Raw genomic sequence first — 21,170 nt, 5'->3', positions numbered from 1 at the left:
TGTGATCATGGGCACCTGGAGTCCAAGCGAGGATCAGCGACGCTGTGTGCGTGTGCTTTGTGCAGCCTGAGACGTTTGTGAGGTTTGCCTTGTTAATGTGCACCTGGAGTTAAAGTGAGTCTCAGCGACGCTGTGTGTGTGTTCTTTGTGCAGCCTGAGACCTTCGTGAGGAGTGCCCGGTGATCGTGCACCCAAAGCTCAAGGGAGTCTCAGCGACACTGTGTGCATGTGCCCTGTGGCAGCCTGAGATCTTCGTAGCAGTAGTGGCCCGGACCAGCAGCACGGGAGGAGCTTAGCTGCCGGCTCGAGTCCGCCGTTGCCAATTCACAAAGATTGCATTGGAGGCCCAAGTCGTTGGAAGAGGAGAGGAGAGTGAGGTCTCACCCCCCCAGGTAACGTGTGTCGATGCCTGGGGCGGTGTGCGGGCTCGGAGGGAGGCGCTCTCAGCCTCTCTCTCATTCCGGCAGCGCGAGCCTCTGTTTTGGCTTGTATCGCGGCCCGTACCTGCCAAGGGAGTGGCAGTACCGGGGCAGGAGTGCGGAGCTGCACTTTTTGTTATACCATAGCCTTGTTGGGGGCAACTGTTGACAGAGGCTGACTGCGAGTCAGAAGGAGTGGCGGAGAGAACGCCTAAGGCAACGTGATTGACGCTGAAGTGTATAATGCATTACCTTTTTTTTTTGCATAACGGAGTACCTGATTAGTGTATTACGCAATGCATTGTTTCTGCATAATGAACTACCGGATTAGCGTATTACACATTGCAATATTCCTGCATAACGAACTACCTTATTAATGTATTACACATTGCATTATTTCTGCATACCGACGTACCACGCGGTCGTATTACACATTGCATTATTTTTACATTGCAAAGTGCCTGATTGTTGCATTACGCATTGCATTATTTTTACACTAGCAGCCCGTCCCGACGTTGTCTTTGTATGAATTGCTGCCGGCCAGTAGTATATTGTTTTGTAGGATTTCGTTTTAATAGCATTTCTTATCTGTGACAGGCCTGTGAAACGCTCCAATTCACAGTGCACTGCTGATGCACTTAAGAGTGCGCGTTCAGTAGTGTGTGAACTCGAGTTTCCCTACTTTATTTTTCCTTGCAATATTATATAGCGCGAACTCGACAACATGGCATGAGCACAATTTACATTACAGAAGAACACATTCATTTGTGGTAGCCACGGGGAGACAAAGCAATTTGCCTGGAATCACAGGATGTTGAGCTGAAGCCGAGATTCGAACGTAGCTCCCCAGCTCTAAAGTTCGCAATTCTAGAACTTGTGGCGGGAGGTGTGTCTAAAAGTGTATGTCGGTGCTGGCCATCAATGAGAGAGACCTGTGCATTTTTCAAATCGGTGGTGAAAAAATATGAGTATGTTGCTGGAGATGTGGGCCACCAATGTACTTACCGGGGGAGGTTAAACACCCAATATTCCGCAACTTTCATTCCGCATACCATCACTCCGCATACTTTCATTACGAAAGTACCATGACTCCGCAATGCCATTATAACGCATGGCATTACATTTTATATGCTTTTACCACGCATACATTTACAACAAAATTCGTTGTAAATGCATGAATGGTAAAAGCATGTTTTATTATGTTTGGAGAAGGTAATTATGGGTATAGGGGTATATGTTTTGGGGTACTGAGGTATATGTTTTGGGGTGTTTGGGTATTTTAAGGGTTCAGATATAGTTTTGGGTTATGGGGTACAGGGGTGGGTTTAGGGATAGGTATGGGTTTTGGGGTACAGGGGTATTTTTAGGGTTCAGGGGTAGGTTTAGGTTTTGGGGTACATGGGTATTTTAAGGGTTCAGGGCTGAGTTTGGGGGTACAGGGGTATTTTAGGGTTCTGGGGTAGGTTTGGGTTTTTAGGGTACAGTGGTATTTTTAGGGTTCAGGGCTAGGTTTGTGTTTTGGGGTACAGGGGTACAGGGGTATTTTTAGGGTTCAGTGGTTGGTTTGGGTTTTGAGGTACAGGGGTATTCATAGGGTTCAGGGCTACGTTTTGGTTTTGCGTTACAGGGGTATTTTTAGAATTTAGGGATAGATTTGGGTTTTCGGGGTACAGGGTATATTTATAGGGTTAATATGGGTTAGTGTTTAAGGGTGTTGGGGTATTTTAAGGAGTAAGGGTGGGTTATGATTATGTGGAGCAGGGGTATTTAAAGAGAGCAGGGTGGACACCCGGAGCTGGAATGTACAGAACCTGGGAAGAAAAAACAATGAAATATTGGGCACAACGCTCGCTTTTTGTTTCCGTAATCCCGCGCCCCGCACACGCCCCCAGCATACGCCCACAGCACACGATATGAGACATGGCATGAAGGGCGGAACGTACCACACGCCCCCAGCGTTTGTCACGCCCCAGCACACGCCCACAGCACAACGCAGACCCGCCCACAAGGGACTACTTTGCTGGCACGGTTCTTTTACCTTTTAAATGTATATGCTGGGCGTCTGCATAGTCTATGTCCTTCTGCTGCAACTGCCCTTTCCAACGCTGTATAGGGTGTTGTGATTGGTGCTGTGGTTCCTGAGATTACCCGCCTCAAAGGTTTGAGCTCTCTCTTTATTATATTACTAGCAGCCCGTCCCGACGTTGTCCGGGTATGAATGGCTACCGGCCAGTAGTATATTGTTTTGTAGGATTTCGTTTTGATAGCATTTCTTATCTGTGACAGGCCTGTGAAACGCTCCGATTCACAGTGCACTGCTGATGCACTTAAGAGTGCGCCTTCAGTAGTGTGTGAACTCGAGTTTCCCTACTTTATTTTTCCTTGCAATATTATATAGCGCAAACTCGACAACATGGCATGAGCACAATTTACATTACAGAAGAACACATTCATTTGTGGCAGGCACGGGGAGACAAAGCGATTCGCCTGGAATCACAGGATGTTGAGCTGATGCAGAGATTGGAACGTAACTCCCCAGCTCTAAAGTTTGCAATTCTAGAACTTGTGGCTGGAGGTGTGTCTAAAAGTGTATGTCGGTGTTGGCCATCAATGAGAGAGACCTGTGCATTTTTCAAATCGGTGGTGAAAACATATGAGTATGTTACTGGAGATGTGGGCCGCCGTGCCACCAATGTACTTACCCGGGGAGGGTAAACACCCATTATTCCGCAACTTTCTTTCCGCATACCATCACTCAGCATACTTTCATAGCGAAAGTACCATGGCTCCGCAATGCCATTATAACGCATGGCATTACATTTTATATGCTTTTACCACGCATACATTTACAACGAAATTTGTTGTAAATGCATGAATTTGTAAAAGCATGTTTTTTATAATGTTTGGATAAGGTAAGTATGGGTATAGGGGTATATGTTTTGGGTGTGTTGAGGTATATGTTTTGGGGTGTTTGGGTATTTTAAGGGTTCAGATATAGTTTTGGGTTATGGGGTACAGGGGTAGTTTTGGGGTTTAGGGATAGGTATGGGTTTTGGGGTACAGCAGTATTTTTAGGGTTCATGGCTAGGTTTGGGTTTTGGGGTATAGGGGTATTTTTAGGGTTCAGGGGTAGGTTTGGGTTTTGGGGTACAGGGGTATTTTAAGGGTTCAGGGCTAGGTTTGGGTTTTGGGGTACAGGGGTATTTTTAGTGTTCAGGGCTAGGTTTGGGTTTTGGGGACAGGGGTATTTTAGGGTTCAGGGGTAGGTTTGGGTTTTGGGGTACAGGGTTATTTTTATGGTTCAGGGCTAGGTTTGGGTTTTGGGGTACAGGGTTATTTTTAGGGTTCAGGGGTAGGTTTGGGTTTTGGGGTACAGGGGTATTTTAAGGGTTCAGGGCTAGGTTTGGGTTTTGGGGTGCAGGGGTATTTTTAGGTTTAGGGATAGGTTTGGGTTTTGGGGTACAGGGTATATTTATAGGGTAAGATGGGTTAGTGTTTAAGGGTGTTGGGGTATTTTAAGGAGTAATGGTGGATTATGATTATGGGGTGCAGGGGTATTTAAAGGAAGCAGGGTGGACACCCGGAGCTGGAATGTATAGAACCTGGGAAGAAAAGCAATGAAATATTGGGCACAACGCTCGCTTTTTTTTCCTTAATCCCGCGCCCCGCACACGCCCACGCCCCCAGCATACGCCCACAGCACACGATATGAGAGGGCATGAAGGGCGGAACCTACCACACGCCCCCAGCGTTTGTCACGCCCCCAGCATACGCCCACAGCACAATGCAGACACGCCCACAAGGGACTACTTTGCTGGTACGGTTCTTTTACCTTTTAAATGTATATGGTGGGCGTCTTCATAGCCTATGTCCTTCTGCTGCAACTGCCCTTTCCAACGCTGTATTGGGTGTTGTGATTGGTGCTGTGGTTCCTGAGATTACCCGCCTCAAAGGTTTGGGCTCTCTCTTTATTATATTAGTATAGATATAGATTGCAAAGTGCCTGATTGTTGCGTTAAGCATTGCATTACTTTTCATTGCAGAGTGCCTGATTCTAGCATTACGAACTGCATAACATGGTATTAGGACTACAGTGGAATGTTTAGAAGTGCACATTAATATTGCCAGAACTTACAAAGCCTGGCTGGTCTAACAACCAGCCAGGAGAAATATTACACATACTCATACGTTGCATTATATCTTTTTATATAAAATGTATACTTGTTTTTATAAAACTCGTGTGGAGTTTATTTGTGGTATCATCATTGGGTTGCTGTGAGCTTGTTTGCAAATACTTTACACATTTGCCTTGAAGATAAGCCTGGCTTGCTCGTACTAAGTAACTAAGGCGGTGAGTGGGGGCCATCTCAGAAGGTGTCCTTCCTTTCCCTGACTTGGAAACGCGGGTCCCTATTTCGCCTAAGGTACCTACGTCAGCCAACCAGGGATCCCGGGTCTAACAATACACCACTGCATAATTACGCAACCTTTTGTAGTTAAAAGTTAGCATCGGAGCAACGCAAGCAGCCAGAATGTGAGCAGCTGGTGAACTTTGAGTGTTCTTGCTTTTTTTAGAGAGAAGTGCCTCCTTGCGTCAAAACTTGATGGAAGAATACATTTTGTGCTAAAATATGATGCTAAATTATATATTTCCATATCACATAATTATGCAGCATTTCTCAGAATTTTCTCAAAAATTGCATAATTGTGCAAATGAAAATCACACACATTTCTCACAGTCTTATCTTACAACTGGTTTAATGTTGAAATCGGATTTTGGAGAACTTTAATGATAAAGTAACTTAATAAAAATGTACATTGTGCTGCCTGACTCAAAACCTGCCTAAATCAGAATGTCAAAGAGAAAGTACTGAAAATGAGGTGGGCATAGGGCAAGAAAGCAGTTAGGTTTGGAAACTAAAAAGTCTCAAATAACTGACTAAGCAACAGAATCAATTTGGGACCACACCTCCACCGAACATTCTTGGACCTGGGAAGATGGCAACGGAAGAAGAGGCCCTGCAGGAAGAAGAAGGTCTCCTGACCCCGCCTGAAGAAAAGGACTCAAAGACTCTAACTCCTGCTGGAAAATGAGCAATCAAGGACTTCTGACTCTAATGGCTCCCAGGGACTCAGAATTCTCTCAAAGGGTCAGGTAATTGATCCCCTGTATGCCTGCTACAGGGACACAAAAAACAGACGGACCCCTGACTCCAAGAGGGCTCAGCTCACCACAAATGACTGGATGCACCAGGAGCCCTGGCTAGACATTATCTAGTGCCTAGAAGCCTACCCTAAGGAAATGAGGGCTGCAGTGCTGACTACAAGGAACTTTCCAAGCAGTTTGATAAAAGTGAGACTAAGTTATAAAGTAAATACTTTAACCAGCACGACCCACATGGTGTATCCGACCTTCCCTATATTGAATTTGTCGTTATGTTAAATGGTTTTGTTACGCACTCGAAATACCCGAAGGTGTCTTGCCTCTGGCTTCAAGATGGCGTGAAGACCAGGGTAGAGTATTTAATGGGAGTTGAATAACCAAGTCTTGATGGACTTCATGAAATTCAGGAGGTTTGGGAAATTTCGATGTGTAAGGGAAGCTTCTTCCAGGCTTTGGATGCTCCCAGCACAAAGCTGTGTCCCCGCCTGGCTGCACGTTTGAATACAGGCAAGGGCACAGATTTGGCAGTTGAAGATCTTAAAAGCCAGTTAGGAATGTACCAATTAAAACTATTTTGTAAAAACACAGGTCCTTGGCCGTGTAGAGCTTTATAAACTATGCATGGAGCCTTGAAAGTGATTTGTTGCCTAATGGGCAAACAATGCAGCTTCCTCATGGGTCTAGACACTAATTGGTGTTTGGGAATCTTCAATTGGAGACAGGCATGTGTTTTGCAGGGCCTGTAGTTTGTTGAGCATATGTTGTTGAGGTTGGAGGTATAGACTGTTACAAAAGTCAAGCCTGGATAGCACGAGAGAGGTGACTACTGTCTTCTGAAGCTGAGGTAGAATCAAAGGAATTACCTTCTTTACCATCTTAACCGCATCGCTGCTGCGGCGATTTTTGCGCTGTGCAGCTTTTTTTTAAAAGCTGCGTTACATGACGAGCTCAGCTCGTCATCAGCACACGCCACCCGTGGGTGATGACGAGCTGAGCTCGTCATCAGCATCGAAAGGGTTAAGAGTGTAGAAGGCCTTGGAAGTGACAGCATTAACTGGGTCAGTGTATGAAAGTTTGACGTTGGTCAGGACATTCAAATTGCAAGTTTTGTTGACAATTGTGGGAAGAGGACCAAGGTCTGGGGGCCACCAAGCGGGGTCCAGAGAGAAGGTTGGGCTCCAAAGAGCAGGACCTCAGTCCTACCTTAGTTAAGCTCAAGGCAACTGTCAGACATCCATTGGCTGGCAGCCAGCATGCAATTGCAAAAATTGGTTTATGTTTCGGACACCTCAATGGAAAGGGATACGAGAATTTGAGTATCGTCAGCATATGAAGTGAGAGAGAAGCCGAAAGATTTAACAAGCTCAGCTAAAGGAGAAACATATTTGTTAAAGAGCGTAGGGCTGAGCGAGGACCCCTGAGGTAGAGAGAAGGGTTGGCAGAAAAAATTGTCCAGACGAACTGAATGTTCGCGTCTGTGGAGGAATTATCTGAGTAAGTTCCATGCAGTGCCTGTGACACCAAAAATTGACTAGGTGAGACAGCATTTTACCATGATTGACAGTATCCAAAGCTGCCAACAGATCCAATAAGATCATTGCCGCTTTGACTCCAGAAGTGAGGGGCATCCTAATTTCTTCTGTTGCCTTGATTAAGGCCATTTCTGTGCTAGAGCCTGAATGAAAACCATACTGGATGGCATCCAATAGATTGCTGGATTGAAAGAACTCCACAAGTTGATATTCATTATTTTCTCGATAATCTTGGCAGGCAAGGGAAGACAGGATATAGGACGGCCCCTATTTGGATCAGAAGGGTTTCTTTAGAAGCAGAAGCACTGATGCTTTTGTTCCAGCTGGTTGGAAAAGAGCCAGATGGGAACATTTGCTTGAAGATATCAGTCAGAGTGTGAGCAATTGTCTCGGTGACCAGATCAATGACCCTTGGTGGACAATGGTATCCAGGGGAGCCAAATCTGGCAGCTTTATCACCAGATCTGCTGTGAAGTCACACCATGGAACCGGTCAACCAGGCTCTGCAATTTTCCAACAAAACTTTAATTTTTCTAGACACTTTTTGACATAAACTTTAAAAAGGAATGTATTGAGCTTACCATCCCATCCCATTACCCACATTATACATTGGTCCAATCAGCACATATCAGAACATGTTGTAGAAAGTTAGAGGGAACCCATCTAGGCCCAGGCCTTTGCTGTCTGTAGGTCCTTGACTAGGCAGATAATCTCTTTGTTAGTAATCGGTCTATTGAGGGCTTTCTTTGTCTAATGAAAGCTATGAGAACCTTTCCCTTTTCAGATATTGGACAATGTCTGTTTTCCTTGCAGGATTTGGTGAAAAAAGAGCCTGATAGTTTTCCATGAACGCTTCTCTTAGTTTATGTTCTTTTGACCTATGTTATGTTGTGTTGTGTGATGCTCATTATTTAGACTTAAGATTGCTGTTTTCACAATTTGTAGGCCAGTAGCACTCACCCTCATTCCCTCACACATGTCTAAGCTCATTCAGCGAATATTCCTCTTTATTTAGCTCTAGGGTGTTTTCATCTGACCCCTATGATCTACCTCCAGGCTTTCTGAGATTCTGATTGTTTACGGAGTTGCTCTCCCACTTATGGAGCAGGCAATGCATTGGAGAGGAAGCATCAGGGATGCCCTCTCTACTCTCTACTTTTGCCCTATATTTAGAGGCACTGGCCCAGCACAGGTGAAACATCCCAATGATGGTTGGTTGGGGGTTGTAATTAGGGCAGATTTGGATACTATTGTTGACAAAACTTTAACACAGGTAGCCGAAAAAACTAAATGTGCATTGAGGAAGTTGGGTAATCTGCATTTAACTCTGGTGGGTAGGTGCACTCTACTGAATATGGTGTATATTCCCAAATTACTATATCTCATTAGAGCTATTCCCGTTCATTTTTCTAATCATTGGTTCAAAACATTTGACAATTTTTTTCACATATTTATTTGGGCTTATTCGAGACCCAGAAGGTGGCTTAAATGGCTGACACCTTCTAAAGAGCACAGGCCTAGAGTTACCTAGTTTAAAATTGTATTGTTAGGCTATGGCTCGGGTGCATTTTACACAATTTTGTTGAGGGAATTTCCCAGTAAAGACCAACCGACATACCCCTCTCCCTTTGAATTGTTAATTGGGGCAGAGGCTTGGGGATGCCTATGGCGCCATCTTGAGCTGGGTTACTACATGAGAGTCAGATTTAAGATGCTCATGACTGCCTATTAAATATGGGGCTCTATTTACCGTCTTTCAGGATTAGGTAGGTTCAATTTCTATAATCCATTTCAGGGTAAAGTAAATCTCCCGGGATCCTTCAGACTCCTGTACAAATAAGTGGCTGAGGTCCGGGATTAACAGAATAGGTTTTTTTTTCAGAGTTAGGTATTGTGTCGGTTGATAAACTTAAGGTCATGTTTAATCTTACCCATAAAGAGTTTTTTTAATTCCTCCATATAAGGGACTTTATACAAAAGAAAGGGGGTGGGCAAGGAAGAATAACAAAAAACGAATTGGTGGAGAAATTACCAAATGGGCCCCCCCCCCACATATAGGGACTATATTTATTCTTTAAAATGGGTTGATGAAGGACAATATGGAGAAGTGCTTAGAAAGGTGGCAAGTTAAACTGGATATTACAGATACCGTGTTTTGTCAAGCTTTCTTAACCGCTCAGACTGCACTGATGTCAGCTAAACTGCAGGTCCAGTTTCATTAAACTTGTTGCATTTTATATTATTCACCCTATCGAATTTCCAAGTTGGGCAAAGGCAAAGGAACCCAGTGTCCATGATGTGACCTGCACAAGGCAGATATGTTTGCAACTTACAGGTCTCTTTCCATTGTTATTTTACAAATGGGGGAATTTTTTTAAGATAAGTTAAGCCTGAACGTAGTTATGACTCTGCCCCTAATTTTATTGGTCATACAGGAGGGTGATAATATTAACTAGGGAAGAGAGTTTTTAAGTATATCCATGACCATATTTAGGCTATGTGCTTCCTCGGCTTGGTTGGACCTGATCCTCCCGCTTATCAACAGTGGCTGGCTCGATTGGTTATATGATTATATAACGCTAACATTTACCACGCATGGCCTTACCACGCGAATTTTACTTCGCAAGTAGCTTTATCACGCATCTTTTTAGAATGCAGGATTTAACATCGCAAAAAAAAAATGTTACGAAACATCTAACGTCCCTTAGGCATATATGTCATTGAATTTTACATAACGATAGTGATAGGTTAAATAAAATTTTCCTAACTGCATAACAACCCAGTAGATCGTTTTTTTAAACAATCAAAAACAACTAATTATCTTAGATTTATAAATTCAATAAATTTAAAGTGCGCCTAAATATATATATTTTTTTGATAATGATTATATTCTTACCGGACACCTGCACACCTTTCAACAGCAGCCCTTACTTCCATCCACCACGGAAACAAGCGTCACATGTGTACCAAAATTAAAAAAGGACTTCTATTATGACGTACACGCCACGTCTTTGGGGAGGCTCTTTCCTTCAACGTCAGAGGCACTGAAGAGCATTTTGTTTTTTGGAAGTAACCCGCTCGTTGGATTTTTATGGGGGGGGGGAGTGCCCCCCCAAGCTCACGCAGAACGTACAGGCAGGACGACTGGAAGGAATACCACTTGGGTGTTAAAGACGGTCGTGGAAGGCACCCGCGTTGAAAAGACTTTTGTGTGGTTAGTGTACCGTTGTAAACGCTATGTGTGGTAATGCCCTCGTAGTAAATGATGTTTCCCGCTCGATTAATGTCCACTTATAGTTTAGAGCATTTGTCTAGCTGGGTAGATCAAAAGAATGGTTGAACTACATCTGCCTTCTATAAGAATAGAATAACCGCTTCAGCTTTTGGAATTTATTTGTCTTAAACTGTGTACCTGAGACTAGCCCAGCTAGAAAGACTTAAAAAAGGGATCAACTGCACGGAATTGGACAAAAGAAACTCTATTTAAAGTTCTGCAATAAAAATAATATAAAAAATTCAAAAACACATCAAGGTCAGAAATCTATGAAAGGGTTATAGAGACTTGAATTTTTAAAAAAACAAGTTACTGCTTTTCACTCAGTACAATAAATCATTGTAATCTACTGCGATATTAGTTTATGATTAGGCATGATAAGCAGAACATCTATATGGGCAATCTTGGACATGCCAACTCAATAGGCAGCGAGTCATAGGGACCAATCAGGTATAAGCGGACAGTAAGCTGTCATTTTCAGCAGTTTCCAGTCCAGTTCGGGATCCTTAGGTAAAACCGCCGTTGAAGTCAATGGAGAGAACCTGATGCAAGGAATACAGGCTGAAGATGCTGGGGGTGATGATTTGTTGCAGTGGATCTTCATGTGGCCACCCCTATGTCTTGATACAAGAAGGGGGGGCGACTATAGCATCAGGGGTCGATCTTCCATAGTGTCCAGGTTAATTCCTATCAGGACCAATTGCCACTGGTCTACTGTTCTCTAGGTAAAAGTAAAACCAATGGTTTCCTTTAACTGAAGATGACTTTGTTACTGGCTGACTTGAGTACACTCAGATGAATCTCCCAGGTCCAGCTCATTCGGGTGCAACTTCTGAGGGTCAGGGCTTGGTCTCCCAGGCTGAACTTAGGCAGCCAACAGAGTAATGCTTCTCGGCACTGGGCTCTCAAGCCTCTCAGCTTTTGTTGACCAACTGCTGTAATAGGGAGTCAGTCAAGTGACTCCTGGAGTTTCCTCTGGCATTTGTGGCAACTATTCCATTAGGGAAGTACCACAAGTGCTGCTCTTTCTTTGCTAGTCTTTAGGTTCAAAGCGATACAAATGGTCATGATGGACAGAGCGTTTGAGCAAATCAAACACTCATCCCCAGTCAACCGATCTGGGTTTAATCCATCACCATTCTTTAGCTCACTCTGCCACCCCAGTTTCGACTTGGCCATATGCAAATCAGTCTGACCCTGTGCCAAATGGGAACAGTCCAGCCCGAACTGCCAAGCCATGTCTTCCCTGGACCGGAAGCAAGCATCCTGGGACCGGTTTCGGATTCATAATCCTCATCAGCCAGGCATCAGCCGGGACTCTGATGTGAGCGTGTGTATGTATTTTGGCTACCTTCTTGTGTATTTTAAAATCACTTTCACTAGCGACCGCACTTAGCACCACCAGTTGATTTTAATAACTTGGGGCTATTGAAGCTATCGCGATCCCTGTGCTAACTTACCCGCCAAAACAATTAGTTGCTGTCCCCCATCGCAGCCGATTAGGTGCTGCTCGGGGTGTATTTACTTAGGCGCCATCTTAGGTGAGGCGAGGAGCAGGCGAGCGGTCTAGTGCTTGGCCCCTCCTGCCCTCACAGCCATACAAAACGTGCAGCAGCGTTCACTGAATGATAGATGAACGCGTGTCCTGAGGCGGAAGCCGGGACTCTGATGTGAGCGTGTGTATGTATTTTGGCTACCTTCTTGTGTATTTTAAAATCACTTTCACTAGCGACCGCACTTAGCACCACCAGTTGATTTTAATAACTTGGGGCTATTGAGGCTATCGCGCTCCCTGTGCTAACTTTCCCGCCAAAACAATTAGTTGCTGTCCCCCATCGCAGCCGATAAGGTGCTGCTCGGGGTGTATTTACTTAGGCGCCATTTTAGGTGAGGCGAGGAGCAGGCGAGCGGTCTAGTGCTCGGCCCCTCCCGCCCTCACAGCCATAAAATGGTTCCCCTACCCAGGAAGCGCAGCGGACGAGCCCGTCTGCGCCCCTCCGTGCCCAACCGGGTCCCGGGGCAAGGCATGCTGCCCGGTTGTTCCCTTATTCTCGCTCTGACCTTCTATCCCACAACAACAGACATGGTCACATATCGAGGGCCACCCACACTAAAACCAACAATTTAGGGATCTTGGTGGACTGCACATGCCCTGGTGAAATGCTTTTCACACTGTGCAATGCCCGTCTCATTCGGCCCAAGCCTACTCCCCAACCTCACTCCCTGTCCTTCTTCTACCTAAATACCCGCTCTCTTGTTAAACATCAACAGGATATCTTCCTTTTTTTGATTACAGAGCACCCTGATGTCCCATTATTAAAGGAGACCCAGCTGACTCCAGATTCTGCCCCAGATATTTTAGCTGCACTTCCCCCAAACTATTATATCATTCATGCAGATTGTGCCGATGGCAGGTCTGGTGGGGGGGTGGCAGCAATCATCCACTCTTCCTTAAAAACTACCACTCTTACCTCTATCAACTTACCAGACATTGACAATCTTGTCTTAAAGTTCGAAACCCCTAACACTACTATGTTGTGTGTACTTCTGTACATACCTCCTAAATCTATGCCATCTTTCCCCTTTTTGTTTAGTGAACAAATCGCCAACTTAGCATTGGAACACTCTCAGATCCTTTTGGCAGGCGATTTTAATTACTGGTTCAATGACCCCTCGGAAGGTCCTCAATCCTGTGAACTCACTGACCTCCTCACAAACTTGAATCTCTCCCAACAAGTTCTCCTGCCTACCCACTGTAAAGGTCATATCTTAGACCACATTTGGTCCAACTTTCCACTCAACACATCCCCACTCACCATCCCCTGCCTCTGGCCAGACCATTTTCTCCTCAAATTCGAACTTACTTGGTCTGCGATTAAACCACCCACTGCTCTAACTTGTTGCAGGGCAAGGAAATGGAAAACTCTTGATAAACCAGAATTCATAAAAACAATAAACAATTCCTCTCCCACACTCTGATATAAACTCTGCCGAGTCCAACCTAGCGGGCTGGCTCCAAAATGCTAGCGACATTCACGCACCCTTTAAAGACATCAAACTGGCCCAGTGAGCTGACGCTCAGCGTTGGTTCTTCCAAGACCTAAAAGCTAAAAAACTATCTCTGCACCAACTTGAGCGAAAGTGGCGCCGTTGTTATTCCCCTGACCTAAAATCTGAGTTCATCACGGCCAGGAAGGAATACATGAAGGCCATTCTGGTCGCTAAATCTGCTTATTTTTCCTCCCGTATTCTAAACTCAGTCGACAAACCCAAGGATACCTTCTCAATCTTAAATGAGCTGACTGACTTAGACAGCGTCCGCCCTAAGGTGGCACCAACCCAGACCTTCTGTGATGCCCTCAACACATATTTTATTGATAAAATTGTGGACATCAAAGCGAGCATTCCCAGTTCCTCTAGCGTCACCCCCTCTGTTCTCCATTCCCCCACCATCGAGGCTACACTAAACTGGTTTCCTACCATGACCTCTGAGCAATTCTTAGAGTTATTGACAAGAGTCAAGTCCGGGGCACCCTCTGATAAATGCCCCCCCTACATTCTCAAAGAATGTCTGTCCTCCGTCCCTACACCGGCCCATACCTTATTGAACACTTCTCTCACCTCTGGCCTAGTACCCCTTGCATTCAAGGAGGCAACAGTCATCCCACTTCTGAAGAAACCTTGGCCGGACCCCGCCTGCATGGCAAACTACCGGCCAATTTCCTTGCTCCCTTTTTTGGCTAAATTTTTAGAAGCCCATGTTGCGAAACATCTGTCCAACTTTTTGGAGAGCTCAAACTGTCTAGATTCCAACCAGGCAGGTTTTCATCCTGCCCGCTCAACAGAGGCAGTGGTAGTTGCGGTCCTCGACTCGCTCCGTGACTGCGCTGACAGACATTGCCCTCAGGCCTTGGTGCTCCTAGATCTGTCGGCCGCTTTTGACACGGTCGACCACGAAATATTGATCGACCGTGTCAATCAGGCTGGCATCAGGGGCCTAGCTGCAGGCTGGCTGAAGTCCTTTTTGGAGAATCGTTCCCAGGCGGTCCGTCTTGGTACCCTGGTCGGCCCTAAACGGTCCATTACCTGTGGAGTCCCTCAGGGCTCATCATTATCACCCCACCTGTTTATCATCTACATTCTCCCGTTAATCCAGGCCTTGAGAGATATGCAGGTATCTGTTTTTAATTACGCAGACGCCCTGCAATTGCTCTTTATGGTCAACAACTCCACACTTTCCATTTCTCATTTCCAGTCTACCATGCGGTTCATCCAAACCTGGATGAACCAAAATCATTTAAAATTACACCCTGGAAAAACCTAGCTGGTGCTCACAGGGGACAGTGCTAAATTCTGGGGCCCTCACTACTGGCCATCCGATATGGGCAAAGCCCCTACCCCTACCCCTACCCCTGCCGCAAAGACACTCGGAGTGACCTTGAACAGCGACCTCTCCTTAAAAACTCAAGTGGGTCAAGTGGTCTCCAAGTGTTTCTTCCAGCTCAGGAAAATCCGGAAGGTGCGGCGCTTTTTCACTCCTGCAGCCATGACCCAGGTGGTGATTACTACGGTTTTATCCCACCTGGATTATGCAAATTCCATATACCTAGGCCTACCCCTATATCTTCGAAAGCGCCTCCAGATGGTCCAGAATTATGCGGCCAGGCTGATCACTGCGCAACCCAGATGGCATTCAGCCTCTCCTCTGCTTAGGGACCTCCACTGGCTCCCCCTGGCCAAACGTTGCTCTTTTAAAACTGGTTGCATGATCTTTAAATCCCTCCATTGCAAAAGCCCTAAATTCATACACAATCTTCTCACCAGGCACACCCTCTCCCGCAATCTGCGTTTTGCGCACCAAGCCCTCCTCCAGACACCTGCCTTCAAACGCAAATGCTCTGGTGGCTGCAGATTTGCTGTTCTTGCATCTCGCCTTTGGAACACCTTCCCCTTTGAGATCAGATCATGCCCGGATCTCATGTCCTTTAGGAAAACCTCAAAGACATGGCTTTTTAAACAAGCGTATCACTGATTGCCTTCTCCTCTCGCCTTCAGGATCCGTTCTCTGTCTACTCTAGCGCCAGGAAACCAATCGGTGGCAGTGCGCTCAAAAAATACTTTTTAACATTAACATTAACATTAACATCTTGAATGCAGTGGCCAAGTGAGCAAAAGACTCACGTCTGAGCATACCCTGCCAACTCAGGGCGAACAAAGCGATACAAAAGGGGATGATGGACGGAGCATTTGAGCAAATCAAACACTCACCTCCAGTCAACCGATCTGGGTTTAATCCATCACCATTCTTTAGCTCACTCGGCCACCCCAGTTCAGACATGGCCATATGCAAAGTCTTTAGGTTCAGCAGGTGCAGTGCAGTTTTGTTGCAGCCTGTCTGTGCTTAATGCAGGGAACGGCAAGGCAGCCCTTCTTCGGTCCTCTCTAAAATTCAGATGCGATCTGAGGTCTGGCTGCCAGGATCCACTTTTATGCCCACTACAAGCTTGGAAGGCGGTGGCGACTAACTAGCCAATGGGCTATCATATTCCATTCCACCTGAGAAGTGAGGCATCCCTGGGCGCACTATTCTGGCCACTCCAAACATAGACAGACCCTTCTCTTGGTGTATGTAGCTGGGGATGGTCATGAAAAAAGAGTAATTTTCTTACAGAAAACTGCAGCAGAAAGTGAATAATGATACCCAAAATGTATAAAATACTTTTTAGGAAAGTATACCTATTAAGACTGCTACAGAGCTCAAATGGGAGTAGGAGCTGGGCATTAATCTATCTGAGGACCAATGGGCAACCCTGTGATATGCTAAATACAAAGGGGTTTGATATATTCAATGAATGGAGGCTGCATGCAAGACACTGCATCACTGGCACTGGACACGGAGATGTTTGTATGGCATCAAATATTCTCACTGAACACAGTGCTGGAAAAGTTGTATCCTGGGGAGGAGAGCACATTGTCCGGCTCTACCTGAAACTCAGTCACTTCTGGGAGTTGTCCTAGACAAAACAAATACAATGATACATGCACCAATAGCAAGGGAACCACTTACCATACTCCGAGGTTGGATGTCTGGAACAAGATTGGAAAATTTAGGAACGTGACAAATTTAGAAATATATTCTTACTTGCAGTGAAATAAAAGGTTCTAGCTAAGTGGGGAGAATCTCAGATACCTAGTATCTATAAATGGTTATGGGAAGACCTGTTATGCGCGGAGATGAAGAAATTCACTTACATGGTACAAGATGAAGAAAATAACTTTGAGAAAACCTGGGCCTAGCTCAGCAATGCCTTGCTTAAGACTTCATAACCTTGACATGCCCCAGGACAATGTAAGTGATCCAGCTCTAATGTGAAAGTTTACCCAGGAATATCTAAACTATAGTACGAAGGTCCAATTTATTTTACTTGCAATGACAGAAGGGGGATAGGTGAGAAGAAAAGGAGGTCGGTAGGATCAGAATGGGATTATGTTTTGTTTTATTCCTCAATCTGAAATTACAAGTTTTGATGATTTTAGTGTCATCTGCTCATTACATTTTCTCTAGGGTTTCTAAATAGTTTTGGGGAGTTTATTGTGTTGATTTCTGAGTTTTATAATTGTTGACACTGCTTGAATGTATTTATTTTTTCTCAGTTGAACTGGCTGCTGCTTCCGTCACAGCTAATTGGAGTTGAGCATCTGTTATCCAGGGAGTTTGTTTTAACCTAAGACAAGTGGATTTATTAGGTTGCTACAGGTGGGGTACCAATCCCAAATTAATAAACAAATGCCTGGCAATTTCCTGTGTAAACAAACTGTGAAGGGCAGCAATTTAAATAAACATATTTCAATAGATATGAACAGGTATCTGTTGTACCTTTATAATTGACTCCTCCGTTATCTGAACACCACATCTTGCTTTAGAGGGCTTCCTCCGCTGGGTTTTGCGCTTTGTAACAACTGGCTCTCTGAAATCCTGTAGAATAGAAATAGATCAGAACATTTGTTCACAAGTATGAAACCTAACACTTTTTTATAATGTAGCATATTGCTACATTTCAGTCAGATGTTGGTAATCTAAATCTTAAATGAACATTTTACAACTGATTTTGACCTATCTTTAAATGTCTATTCACAATGGCTTCACAGACCCAGAAAATATGAATTCTAATTTGAAATTATTTCTTTTTGCATGTGTATCAAATGTTATTGAGCACCATTAATTGTAATAAGGTAGCTAGTTTTGGGCGTTCATCGATGCATTATCAAGCTGTAGCTCCCTAAATGTTTATACATGTGACTTGACAATTTATAAAAACAGGTTATTGTTTTACAGATTTTTCATTTTTTGAGCATATGTAGGGCCGTTCCAAGAAAACAGCGTATACTGAAGAAGAGTGCCTATCAAAATTTGCCACTACTCTGAAATATATATTTACCTTTTTAAATGTCGGAAGGGGTGAATACGATGCCAACATGTGCAGCATGACAATGGCAATATCAGTAACTGCAATGTGAACGTATGCCATGGTCTGTGCCTGCATAACTACATCAATTCCCATCAATGCAATGTCATGGTGCACCGTAACTTGTGCCCGTACAGTAGTGCCGACATCAGCAATAATGATACCAATTTATGACACAATCCATGCTCGTATGATAAGAATGTTGCCAGTAACAACAATGTCAAGGTACATTCAGACCACAGCAAAACCAGAAAGAACTATGTCAATGTACCAGATAACAACTATATACACAATGGTAATAATGGCAATAACAATTATACAGTGGCTGTCTTATTATTCTTAGGAGTTCCAATGAACTCACGTCATTGCTGTCGGATTCCATCAAGGTGACCTTCCCATCAACCCCGAGTCAGAGATGCATGATTAGGCAGGTCCTGCGATCCACGTCCATGTCTATCAAGTAACGGGTCACAGGTGGGGTACCCCATAAACTAAAGGCAAAATTGCACCCAGGAAAAACCCGGATTGTTTCCACATATAGATATTTGTCCCACAAACAAGTGTGAGGTAATTTGCCCTAATAAAACACGTTTGGCCAAAGGCTCGTATTCCCCAAATATCCCACAAAGCTAGAAACCACATTTAGATAGATAGACTCAACCAATTAGGACACTGCATGCACACCACATGTAGTGATCACACACTCCTCATGCCGGACATCTGGACACATACACACACGGAGCCACATTAGCTCTCTCCATGGTTGAGAGCCATCAGTGTCCTTATCAGGTGCACACGTTTGATTGATTTACAACTAAGATGCTCTTTAGGAATGTAGGGATCATTTTATTCCACCTCATGAACTATATAAATTAATGACCACAACTTTGTGCATCAAGAGATTTTGAGCAGACACACTCTGTTTAGGTTTTGTAGCTGCAGCATTCAATTAAACCAACATGTTCCTTTTTTGCCAAACTCCTCTTTTCTTTTCATTTATTTAAAGTATATTCTTATCTGAGCAACTTTTAGTAGGTTAAGGAGAAGAAATGAGCCTTGTCTTTCTAAAAGTAAAATACAATTTTATGGCAAGACCCGGAGGCTTAAATTATGCATTATCCTTTATTGCCACTCCTCCAGCAGCTCCTTTAAATAATTTAGAAATTAAGAATTTCAACAGAATAAAAACACCCACAACCCTCATCCTTCTTTTTTTCTGCTGCTCCTGCAGTCAAGACTTGTGTGGTGAGCGAAAGATATTTGGTTTGGCTGATGTGTATGTTGTTTGATTATTGATAATACAATTTAAGAATGATTAACTCAGGGGTATTTTTTTCAGAAGGAGTATTTGTTGTTTGCTCATGTATCAGACATCTGTTTTCCTGTTTATTATTAGACCTTTTGGGATTAGAGGCTTTGGGAAACATAATAGATGGTGTGTAAAGGTTTTAATGTTTTAAATAGTATTTTCAGTAGAGTTTTACCATATTTGCATCTATCTCCCCGGGCCCCGTTTGACGTGGCAGTAGAGAGTTTGCGGCTGGATTAAGTGCATGCTGGGTGCTTGAGCCGGCAGCACAGAGATCTCCGAACATTGTGGGCCATGCACTGGCTTCAGCATACATTGGGCCAGCCACGTGTAGCTCAGTTGGGAGTTCAGATTCATTTCAGGAAAGCAGCCTCTTGAGCTGGCCACGTTGGAAGATTAAATGTAGCCTGTTCTTGGTGCTGCCCATGCAGGAGTTTTCACAGACAGCTTTTTCTTTGTGAAACAGGCTGGCTAGGAGTGCTGGGTACTGATGAGAGTGCCACGCACCATTCTGGGGGCATGTATTAATTTTCAAAAGTGAAACTTTGGGGTATAGAATGAAAGAAGAAATCATTGGATAGTGGCCGTGTACTGTCATTAGGCACCCATCTTTGAGGATTGTGGAAGTTTGAAGACTTCATGCTTTCCTTAGTGACAGTTATCAATAACAGTTACAGCTGCTGAAATGACTCTTCAAATTGTCAGTCAGCTGATGTTTTAATGTAGTGTCTTTAGTTTTACGATGAAAGATTCTTGGCTTTGACTGGGTGGGTTGATGTCTTAGCTTGTAGAGGGTCATATCAGATTGTGACTGATATTGACAGAAAGTTTCATTGCTGACATATAGGAATATTTTAATTTTATTTCTGTTGTCTTCTGGGAGTTTGAATTTAGGTCTTCAGCTCTGTAGGGGAGTTTGATTATATTGTAAAATGAGTGAAGATAGGACTCAGGTGGTTGATGAGGCTATGTTGGAGGAGAGGTTGAAGATGGCTTCAGAATGTCTACTGAATTGAGCATAAGAATGAAAAAGAACCTAGAGACTATGATGGCATGTAATAAGGCTGGCTCGGAAGAAGAACAACTTTGGTCATCAGGTGAGACTTTACATTCTCATGAACAGGGAAAGATGACTAGAAATTGAAAGCACCTTTCTGTGGAGTTTACACACATGGTAGGCAGTACAAAGGCCCAGAGAGAGTAGTTAAAAATATTCTTAAAAAGGTTATAGGCACACTGTGGTGCAATGTGATGAGTCTTTGGGAAGTGGCAAAGTTGAGATAAGTTGCTCATCCCAGTTTGGGACTAATGAGTTACGAAGTGAAGATGTTTTGAAGGCTATGGAGGCAAGGGAGAGGGTGAAGTGTACAGATACCGGAGTATTGACAGATCCCTTGGGGTATTCAATGTTTGATACCGTTTTTGTTTAGACACCCTCTTTAAACCAGAGTGGGCCCCTTTGGAGCATGTTGCTGTTTACATGCATTCCTGGCTCAGAAATAAGGCTGAGTTCTGAGTGTTCAAGACCTTCATTAGAGGACACAGTTGTGGTGACCCCTGAGTTAGATCCTAAAATTCGGGTATTTATTGAAAAAGGAGGGAGTAATCCCGTAAGTGGTTAGACGGACACTGACCCCACCCAGCACTCGACATCCTTCGTGGGACACCTCCCCTGTGGACTTTGGTTGTCATCAACATCTCCTGGTCCCCGTGGCTGCAGAGCCAAGCTTCACATCATCTCACCTAAAACACCCGACATCAGTGGGCATTTGTCCATCGTGCCCCTGGTCACTGGCAAGTGACCCAGACTCTGTATCCTCTGCTTTCAGGTTCTTCTCAGCTTCAATCCAGGCTTGGATCACCCAGGACACTTTTTCTCTTCACGGCAGCAACACTTTGCAGCATCTCGCCATTGAAATTGATGAAGATTCTTGACACCATTTGACACCTATGCACCCGGCTTCCCTGGGTTAGGTTACATGAGTACTTCGGTGCTCTCATGGGTG

This window comes from Lissotriton vulgaris, chromosome 9 (assembly GCF_964263255.1).
Source record: "Lissotriton vulgaris chromosome 9, aLisVul1.2, whole genome shotgun sequence".
Classification (NCBI taxonomy): domain Eukaryota; kingdom Metazoa; phylum Chordata; class Amphibia; order Caudata; family Salamandridae; genus Lissotriton; species Lissotriton vulgaris.
The sequence above is the reverse complement of the archived record's forward strand: the minus strand, read 5'-3'. Positions refer to the sequence as shown.